This window comes from Felis catus, chromosome D1 (genome assembly GCF_018350175.1).
Source record: "Felis catus isolate Fca126 chromosome D1, F.catus_Fca126_mat1.0, whole genome shotgun sequence".
Taxonomy (NCBI): Eukaryota; Metazoa; Chordata; class Mammalia; order Carnivora; family Felidae; genus Felis; species Felis catus.
In genome coordinates, this window is record NC_058377.1 from 86,465,772 (window position 1) to 86,476,691 (window position 10,920).

Genomic DNA, 10,920 nt, shown 5'->3' on the forward strand with positions numbered 1-10,920 from the left:
TCCACACACCCTGGCAGGAATCCTGGCCTCCTTCAAACTAGGCCATGAGATTGTTCACTCCAACCCCACCCCATGGCCCACAAGAGAGCAGGGAACCTAGATTCATAGGTTCCAGAAAACAAACTAAATAAATACTCATGGAGTGTCTGGCATCGAGGCAGACCTGCAGCCCTGGTTCTGTCATTTGGGGATCATGAAACAAGTTATTTCCTCTCTCTGAGCCTGCAAACGTGTCCATTAAGTAGGGACGACAGCCTTAACTGTTCATACCAGCTCTGTTCCAAAAGGGTTTCAGGCTGCTAATAATACCTACTTCACCGAGTGGTGGTCAGAATAAAATAGAATTTTATTAGCTATTTATCACAACTTGTTATGACACAATATCTGTCAAGAGCCCAGCATGGTGCCTGGTTCACGGCAGGCTGGCAGTGAACAGGACTCCCTGCCCCCTGCCCGAGACCACTCACAGGTCCTCCAGCGCTCCCTACCCCATGCCCTCCAAGGGTTCCTGTGCCCAGGTTACCACCCTGCTCTGCTAAGGCTCCCAGTGCTCAGCTCTTATTCTTCTCATGACCTGGTACGTTAGGATGGGGGTGGAGGGATGCAGAATAAGATCAAGAAAAAGGAGTTGCAACAATCCTAGCTTCTTCTCATTCCTCAAGCGCACTCCCAGAAAAACTGCTTAATTAGCCAAAAGCACAGACTTAAAGTGATGTCCCCCACAGAAGAGGTTTACCTCACTTAATTCTACACCTCGTTTCCCAGTAGTAGGGCACAACAGAGGAAACCTTCACCTGCATAGGCATAGGAAATGGCACTGGCCGTCCAGATAAGCAAAACTTCTCTCTTCACTCATACTGTTTTCCTGTTTTGTTTAATTACAAGTTTTAGACAAGCACCATTTTCTGGAATGCTAGCACTCCAGACTCCACAGCCAGACTGCACATCCAAGCCAAGACGTGTAACTTCAGCTTTCTCATCTGTAATACTGGGATAGTGGGAGACCTTACCCCCTAAGGTAGCTGTGAGGACGATATGAAATAATCCATGTAAAAGGCTGGAGGGTGCCTGACATATAGTAAGTGCTCTACAATATTTCATTTTTCTCTTGGAGCTAAAATAGACTGTGCTTGCCTTGGCACCTGACCGCCAGTTAGACCACCACTGTTGCTAAGGGAGAACACATTCTAAGGTGCAAATCACGATTTTAGAATGAACTCTCGACAATTTGAGTTGTTACAAAAATAAGAAGTTACCACTGAACTCTTAATTAGCTGGCTGTTAGAAAAAGACTGCCTTTTTTAAATCAATGCCAAAATGGGGGTCACTTACCAACGATAGTGTTGCAACATGCATTATCCTTTTCTTCATCCAATGAGGCTAATGTGATCAATGTTAAAATATATATATGCCTGGGGCACCTGGGTGGCTCAGTCGGTTGAGCGTCCGACTTCGGCTCAGGTCATGATCTCACAGTTCATGGGTTCAAGCCCCGCATCAGGCTCTGTGCTGACCGCTTGCTCAGAGTCTGGAGCCTGCTTCGGATTCTGTGTCTCCTTCTTTCTCTGCCCCTCCCTCGCTCACGCTTTGTCTCACTCTATTTCTCAAAAATAAATAAATGTAAAAAAAATGTATTTAAATATATATACATGTGTGTATATATATATAAATAAATATATAAATAAATATATATATAAATATATATTTATATATATATTTATATATATATTTATTTATATATATTTATATATATTTATATATATATGTATTTATATATATAAATATATATAAATAAATATATATATATAAATATATATATAAATAAATATATATATAAATATATATATATAAATATATATATATTTACACACATGTATATATATGCCTCTCACAGCAAATGTCAAAAGATTCTTAGGTTCAGGGTGTAAGAGAACCTAGCCACCACCCCTAACCCACACCCCAAGACCAACCTCATAGTCTAACTGACCTCAGGGATCTTCATTCAGAGACTGCTAACAGCTAATCGGCTAAAAGTTAGACACATTTTTCAAGAGACTGCTGGGGTCAGAAAGAAAAACATTTCTTCCACTTACCACAAGGGTCTGAACTTTTGCAGAGGTACGGCTGAGACGCCTGACGCTGGCCTTATCTCAGGTGGGAAGGGTTCTTCTTGCTCAAAAATATCTCCCTCATAATCCCACCAACTGGTTTCACTGAGTCTACAAAATTCTCCTCTGAGAAGTGAATCTTGCATAAAAAAAAAAAAAATTCTAAAAGGAGATGCTCCATAGTATAACACCAGTTTTCCCTAGGTGGTGGGATTGTGGGGGGAGGGGGGGAAGGGGGGTTGGCTTTTCTACTTTTTTTGTTTTTTTAGTCTTTTTACAAAGAACAAGTAAAAGTTAATTTTGATTTTAAAAAGACCTTTCTTAGACAGATTAAATAAATTATATTTGGTAGGAATTCCCTTTAAAAAGGAAAACAGCAAACCACAATGAGAGATCACTCCACACTCATTCAAGTGGCTATTTTTTTAAAGGGAAAATAACAAGTGCTGACAAGGACAAGAAGCAACTGGAACCCTCCTACACTGCTGGCAGGAATGTAAAATGGTGCCGCCACTTTGGAAAACAGTCTAGCACTTCCTCAAAGTTTGACATAAAGTTACTATATGGCCCACAACACCCCACCTAGGTAGGTATATATTTAAGAGAAATGAAAACATATAGCCACATAAAAATTGGTACACAAATGTTCCCAGAGCATTATTCATAATGGCCAAAAAGTGGAAACAACCCAAAGTCCATCAGTGGATAAACAGATAAATAAAATGTGGGAGGGGTGCCTGGGTGGCTCAGTTGGTCAAGTGTCTGACTCTTGATTTCAGCTCAGGTCATGATCTCATGGTTGTGGGATCCAGCCCCACATCAGACTCCACACTGGGCATAAAGCCTGCTTAAGATTCTCTCTCTCTCCCTCTCCCTCTGTCCCTCTCCCCAGCTTCTACGCTCACTTACTTTCTCTGTCTCTCTCTCTCTCAAAATAAAATAAAATAAAATAAAATAAAATAAAATAAAATAAAATAAAATAAAATAAAATAAAATGAAACAAAATGAAACAAAATGAAACAAAATGAAACAAAATGAAACAAAATAAAATAAAATGTGGAATGCCCATACAATGGAATATTATTTGACCATAAAAGGCAATGAAGTACTGATATATGCTATACTACACAGATGAACCCTGGAAACATGCTAAGTGAAAGGAGTCACCAAAGGCCACATATTAGATGACTCCTATTTACATAACATGTCTAGGATAGACAAATCTGCAGGGACAGAAAGTAGATCAGTAGTTGCCTGGTGGTGGGGGATGAGGGGAATCTTTGAGAGTTTCTTTGAAAACAGATGATTGCACTTATTTGTGAATATACTAAAAACCACTGCGTTATCCACTTTAAATGGATGAACCATATGATATGTCAATTATATCTTAATAAAGCTGTTCTGCCAAAATGGAAGAAAGCAATCTGAGTAGGATGGGATTGTTGACTTGCATGAGCAGGGACTGCTTTGGGTCGGGGACACATGTGGGAGGTCAGAAGCCCCTGGAGATGGAGAGACTGGAGGGCACCAAAGACAGGATGCCATTTGCACTCAAATGTTCAACCAGCACAGACTGGAAAAACTCATCCCCATCCATGGCACAGGCCTGGGCTTCCTCTCCTATACATTAACCAATTAGAAACCTAGATCGTTCCCTGCAGCTCACCTTGGGCACTAGAAAACTGCTGGAATGAGAAAGGCAGAGTCAGGAATCAGGAATCACCACAATCACACAACACCAGCTAACTTAGCGATTTCCCAAACCCTGTTCATCAGAATCATCCAGGGACTTTGTCTGACTCTCTGTTTGTTTTGAAATGTAGACTGCTGGGCCCCCCAACCCAGATATTCTAATTGCATAGGTCTGGGAGACACCTAGGAATCCTGTACCTTTTAAATGTTTCCTCCATGTTTCTGACCATACACCAGGCATAGGAACGTCTGGACTGGATGATAATCCCTCTGAAAATATTTTTGAAGGAAATAAAAATAAACACATTTTTTTTTTTAATTTTAAAAAAGCCTTTAGCTTCCATGCAAAGACAATACATAGAAACTGCTTAATAATGTTTTTTTATAATCCCCGGTATTGCTACAAAACAAATTTTTAAAAAGAATAAAAATATTCATGTCTACACAACTTAGCAATTCTCAGTTTAAGCGAGGTGTTCCAATAGATTCTTCTAAATTGTTCCTAAAATACTGCTTAAACAACACAGAATTTAAAAGCTGAAGGAGACTTGGGTATCGCTCCAACTCTTTCATCATAAACAAGAATAAATGGCAGCCACAGAGAGCAAGGATCTTTCCCCACCTGGCAAACCGACCCGGGTTAGAACCCCGCCAGGCATGCTCACAGGACAGCCTTCTCTCTGACGTCACAAAGCACTCTGCAAGAAGAGCTAACACTGGGTCTCCAGTTGCAGTAAAATTAGTCTCTGGGGATGTGAAGGAATGGCATTCAAGCAAAAATCCAACACTCAACACTCAACACTCAAACATTCAAATCCTGGGTGCATTCTACTAAGAAGGAACCTGTAGGTCATAGGGCCAGAATCTACAACGCACAGGTGACCTAGTACCACAAACCTCAATGAACCAACGAGAAATGATGCTAGAGGATATGGACTTGTGTAGGAGTCTTCTGAGAGGAGAAATTACTAATAGTCCCAGACCCAAAGCTTATACCCACTGTGAACTACACAGGGGCTGGTTAGGGGGCATCACTATAGTTGTTGTTGCCCTTGCAAAGATCTAATCACGCTCACTGTCTAAGCTGATGTCACCCCTATACAACTTTTCCAAGGCAGCCACACCGCAGCAAGGAGCCCTCCCCTGAACTCACAAGGATTAGAATACTGGGCTGGGGTTTTCAAGGTTTGTCACAGGCATGATTGTAACACCCATGTGAAAGCCCTGCTTATCTCTCCCCTGCCTGCCTGCCTGCCTGACCAGGAAACCAGGAAACCAGGAAACTGGATGTGCCCCAGCCAGTGCTCATGTCAGGACACAGGTGGCGAGTGGTATTTTGATTCCTAAGAGTAAGGATAGTTCACTTACAGAAGCGAGGAGACATGGCGCTCGTGTCATTCTTCCTGGTGTTTGAGTGACACTATGGCACAATAGAAAGCATCAGATTTCAATCAAAAGATTGAATCTGTGTGCTGATTCTTTTTTTTTTTTTTTTTTTTTTTTTTGGCGGGGGGAGAAGGGCAGAGAGAGAGAGAAAGAGAATCTTAAGCAGGCTGCATGCTCAGTTCTGAGCCTGATGCAGGGCTCGATTCCACAACCCTGAGATCATGACCTGAGATGAAATCAAGAGTCAGACGCTCCACTGACTAAGCCACCCAGGCGCCCCTGATTCATCTTTTGTTCACTCTAGGAATCTGGTCAAATCACTTAACTGCCCCAATTCTTGTTTACTCCCTGTAAGATGGAAGAAACAGTTGCCTTACTTACCTTCCTGACCAGCTGAGCTCAGTTTTGCAAAAATATAAACTGTGCAAATATAAACTCTACATGCATGTAAGTGGTTTCTGTTACTACCGTATTTAGTGATGAGGGAATGGTGATTGCTACCAAAAACCCGAAAATGTCCACCAGACAATAAAAAGAGCCACCATTCACTTTACATCTTCCAAGAGCTTGGCTAAGTTCTTTAAGTTTCTTCCACCCCAAAATCTTCTAAAGAAGGCATATTATTATTCCATTTGCACTGGGCCCGAGAGCCAGCAAGCAGCAGAGCCAGATTTTGAACTTCAGTAGTCCAATGAGTCTGCCAGTTTTTTATTTTTTTAATTCCTCAAATGGATAGACATCAAATGCAAAGCTTAAAATGAACAGTGATGGTGGAACTCTTTTTTATGTTTTGGGGTGTTGGTGGGGGGGGGGAATGTGTGCTTCTTTTTACTGCAGTTTCAAACAGCCATATGAATCACTGCAAGAGGCTGTGTTCCCAGATTCTCTATATCCTCTCTCCATGATGGAGCTAACTCTAGAAAGCCCATGCCGGCCTCTGGGTGCCTGGCACAGCACTGCCTCCCGTTCTCCAATGTTGTGCTTTCACCGAATTGGCAGCTGCTTACCCAGACCTGCTTGTCAGGAAGGAATGGGCTGCTTGTGTCTAAAGTCATCAGAAGGAACAAGCAGCTTGTCTCTAGAATGGTACTTATACGATCTGTGCAAATTAGGTACAAAGGGAAGAATTTTTGCAAGAGGGAACATCCCATGTTTTTTAATCCACAGAAATATCTCCTGAGATTCGTCGGGCTTCCTGTCCAAGCAAGAAGCTAAAAGGGAAGAATCAGCTTTCACCCCCCCCCAAAAAAAAAAGTGATTTGTGAGTCAGCCTCTGAGACCACAGTGGGCACACATGCTAGCCACAGTCATTACCCCTCTGCCCCTGGCTAGAGGGGCAAGGACGTTTGTCTTCAGAGGCTCACAGGGGCCTTCAAGTGACCAGATTCAGGACGATTGCCTCACGGGAAAGCTCCAACATGGACTGAGCCATTGGAGGAAGAAAGGCACATCCCAAAGCCTCCATCCTTCCCGCAATTCTCCTGATCTCAAAGCTTTCTCAGCCATTGCCTGCTTGCGGCAGTTGGCAGTAGCTTGCTGGAAGTCCAAACTCTTCGGTCCTCGGCAAGGCCTCTGAGGTCCCTTTATGAGGCCCTTCGGGAGACAGCCCTGCTCACCAGTGTCTCCTGTCTTCCTTCCCCACCACCACCACCATGCACTGCAGCCTCCTGTCCTGATCACCTGTCACAGCGCCTGGCTCAGGCAGGCACCACAGTGATCAGATGCTGTATCGGTGAGTACTTGTATTTTCCTAAATGAACCAGGTTCTTTTCCCTCTCCAGATCTTAGTTCAAACTACTGTCTCTAACTGAATTGTCTTTCCCATTCCTCTAACTTCCTCTCTATTTACAAGAATCAGCTTTAGAGTTCTGCTCGCTTGGGAAATCCACCATCTTTAACCCTCTCCCTGAGCTGAGTTAGGGACACCAATTACCGAAAAGATCCTGTGTGTGATGAGGAAAAAATGAGACTGGGTCTTACTTTAACAAGCACACCTGAATTTACGTTCTAAACGAGTGCCGTCCCCTTTAAAGAAGTTATTTAGTCCACTTTAAGAGATCTGAGGGGGTGCTGAGCAGTGCCTGGGTGGCTCAGTCTGACTTCGGCTCAGGTCATGACCTCGAGGTTCATGAGTTCGAGCCCCACTTTGGGCTCCGTGCTGACAGCTCAGAGCCTGCTTCAAATTCTGTGTCTCCCTCTCTCTCTGTCCCTCCCCCATTCTCTCTCTCTCTCTCTCTCTTTCTCTCTCAAAAATAAATAAACATCGGGGTGCCTGGGTGGCTCAGTCGGTTAAGCGTCCAACTTCAGCTCAGGTCATGATCTCACAGTCCCTGAGTTCAGAGCCCTGCGTCAGGCTCTGTGCTGACAGCTCAGAGCCTGGAGCCTGCTTCAGATTCTGTGCCTCCCCCTCTCTCTGCCCCTCCCCCGCTCACGCTCGGTCTGTCAATAATAAATAAACGTTAAAAAAAAATTTTTTAATAAATAAACACCAAAAAAAATTTAAGAGATCAGCTGAGTTTCTGGTGTCAGTAAGCCTCTTCAAAGGCTAAGAAATACATTGATTTTCCCAGAACATCATAGCACTAACGATGGCATCACTTCTGTCACTCGAAATTCAGAATGAGTTAAAAAGTCAGGGTCAGGAGGTAACTTGAACATCAACTCAACCCCTCATTTTACAGATGTGGAAACTGAGGTCCAGGGAAAGTTGAGGTCATCCCAGAGATCCAATAGGAAGTTAGTGGCAGAGTTAGACAAAATTTCAGGTTATCTTTAAGCTAGTTACACACTCAAGGCTTTAATATTTTTTCATGTCACACTCAGAAGAAGAAAAAACAACTCAGAAGTAACTTCCTCCCAATATCGGCTTTGAATCATATTCCATGCTTTGATTTGGTGTTTTTTGCTTAGAAATTAAAGAACAATATTATGCTGAAAATTTAAATCAAAGGTAAACTATTGTAAAAGCTCCAGATGGTTTCAATGGACAACATGTTACATCAAAACATGGGGCCACCCCCAGTGAACAAAAGCTAATCCCAAGGTTCCACCAAGTCTGTAGTCCAATGTTCTTCACACATCATTAATTCACATATCATTATCTCAATTTTGGCCAGATTTGACCACCACCTTTACTATTGTTTACTTCTTTTCTTTGACTTGCTTTTCTTTAACTCACTTTTTAAAACATAAATATGTAGGGGTGCCTGGGTGGGCCAGTCGGTTGAGCGTCCAACTTCAGCTCAGGTCATGATCTTGCAGTTGGTGAGTTCTGACAGCTCAGAGCCTGGAGCCTGGAGGCAGCTTCGGATTCTGTGTCTCCCTCTCTCCCTGCCCCTCCCCCACTCATTCTCTGTCTCCCTCAAAAATAAACATTTAAAAAAACCATTAATATCTAATTTAACCTCAACCTAAGAAAAATAAATAATAAAAAATCCGAAAAATCACGCATGTTGTAAGTTATACTGTTTTCCTAGCACATTTAAGGTAAATTTGTAACTGTTAAAAGAAAAAAATACTCGTGTGCCCCTTAAAATCACCCGTGTACCAGTATGCACATACCATTCTAGGAAACCGTGCTTGTACTCTAGAACAACAGCTGATTCCGTCCAAAGCGAAACTATTTACTGGTATGCTCAATAATTTTCTCTTTAGTCTTCTGCACGCGCCTATTTTATCTGAAGTGTCAATCAGCAGCAGCAAATGCAGATCCCAAACGAAAGCTTATCTTTACACTAATAGCTTTTCTTATCAACCGCCAGATCACTATGCCTTCCACACATCTGATCTGTCACTTTGTTTGAAATAATCCTCTACCCTAATGTTCTGCACTGACTATTAATAAATTATGAACAAACAGCAAAAATAATTACCCTTTCACCTAGGAAAACACTGGTGACTACGACTTAATGGTCTACCAGTGACATACGGCTTTACCCAGCATAATGGATGCAAATGTGTAACAGGATATGGGTAAGTTATTTTCACACAAGCTGTCACTTGTCACACAAATTACATGGGCTTCTTAGCTGTTTAATTCACAGACTTAAAAAAAAACAAATTCCACTCACAATACCTGCATCATTCCTAAGCTCCCGGGGAAACCAGAATCAAGCCACAAAACCACCAAAGAATTCAAGGACATTTTCTGTAGGTAAGACAATGGTGCCTGCGAGTGGTGGAAATAATGTCAGTCAGAATCATCGAAGGATTCAAAAGTCTTAAGAGGAGGAGAGGGAGACCTGAGATTGTGAGCGAAGCCCAAATCCGGATGCCCTGGCAGAGCAGGAATTCATCGAGCTGGCCGAGCCGTTTATGGATCTGCCGAGCCTGGACAAGGTGAGGCTGGCGGGGTGTCCCTGGCGCCATACAAAGGCAATGTTAAGGTCGGCTGCTTCGCATCATCAATCTACACTCGACAGAGCCCTCAGGACGGTGCTTTCCACGCACATTCCTGAGGAGCAGTGACTGGGGACCAAAGGCCCAGTAGTCTGTGTTGGGGGGGGGAGTGGTTGGGGGAGGGGGGTACTGGGGCCTGAAGCTGCAGCTGTTTGGTCAACTTCAGCCCAAGGCTCTGTTACCATTTTAGGAAACTAGCCGATGCTTTGCAAACTGACCTGGTTTTATTCACACCTCTTACATCTTAGAGTTGGCATAGTTTACGGTTTTCCTCCTTATAACAAATAACGATAATAGTAACAATAGCCAGTATCAATCCAGTCCTTAGCATGTGCCAGGCATTGTTCTAAGCGGTCTCCGTGTATTAACACATGTAGGATCACAGGAAGGTTGAGATGGAAGGAGCCTCAGCTATTGTGCTGGAAGGAGCCCTGACAGATGTCAGGAGAAATGAGTACTTTGACACCTATTGTCTGTGAGATTTTGAGTGAGTCCTGCCTCTCCCCAGGCCTCAGTTTTCTCATCTGGTAAGGTGGTCAGAGGGATAAGAGATGAAGAACAGGTTCCTAAAGGAATGCCAACTCTGAGCCAGCTGACCTGTTTGGGGCACTATGTTGAGTGGGATTCTGAGCCGGTGCCGCAAAGAGCCACAATCTGTTGACAACATCTGCTACCACGGGCACAGGGGCAGGGAGCATGAAGCATGTCCTCTATTTGCCATCTCTGACTAAAGCATCTCTGAGGTCCCTTCTTGATCAAGTTGCTTCAATTCATGGTTCGAATCCAACTGTCTCACTTTATAAGTGCACTTTATAAATGCACTTTATAAGTGCAGTCTCCTTATAAATTAAAAAAAAAAAAAAGAATTCACTTTGGGACCTGGATGCCTCATTTCTGTCCTAGAGGATGCAGCCTTTACAAGTAACTTAAGTTTGGTTTCCGTTTACTCATCTACAAAGTAAGGACAGAAATATTTAACCTGCACAGCCATCTTGAGGATTAAATAAAGGTGGGAAGCACACAGCACGGCGTCTGCAACGCAGCTGATGTTCGATGAAGTAGCAGCTACTATTGGTATTTTCATCATCATCACCATGTTCGTTAGTCTATCAACCCCAAGCTGGATTTACAACATTCTTCTGACCCATGATTCGTCATTTAAGGAACATACGCTTACAACAAACACTGATTACCATAATTTTTCTTGAGAAGTAAACTTGAGCTCCTTCCCAAGGAAAAATCATTTAGACATTTTATTATGGAAAAGTCCACAAATACAGAAAAATAGAAGATATTATAATGAACTCCCGTGGACCCATCACTAAGTTTCAAGAAT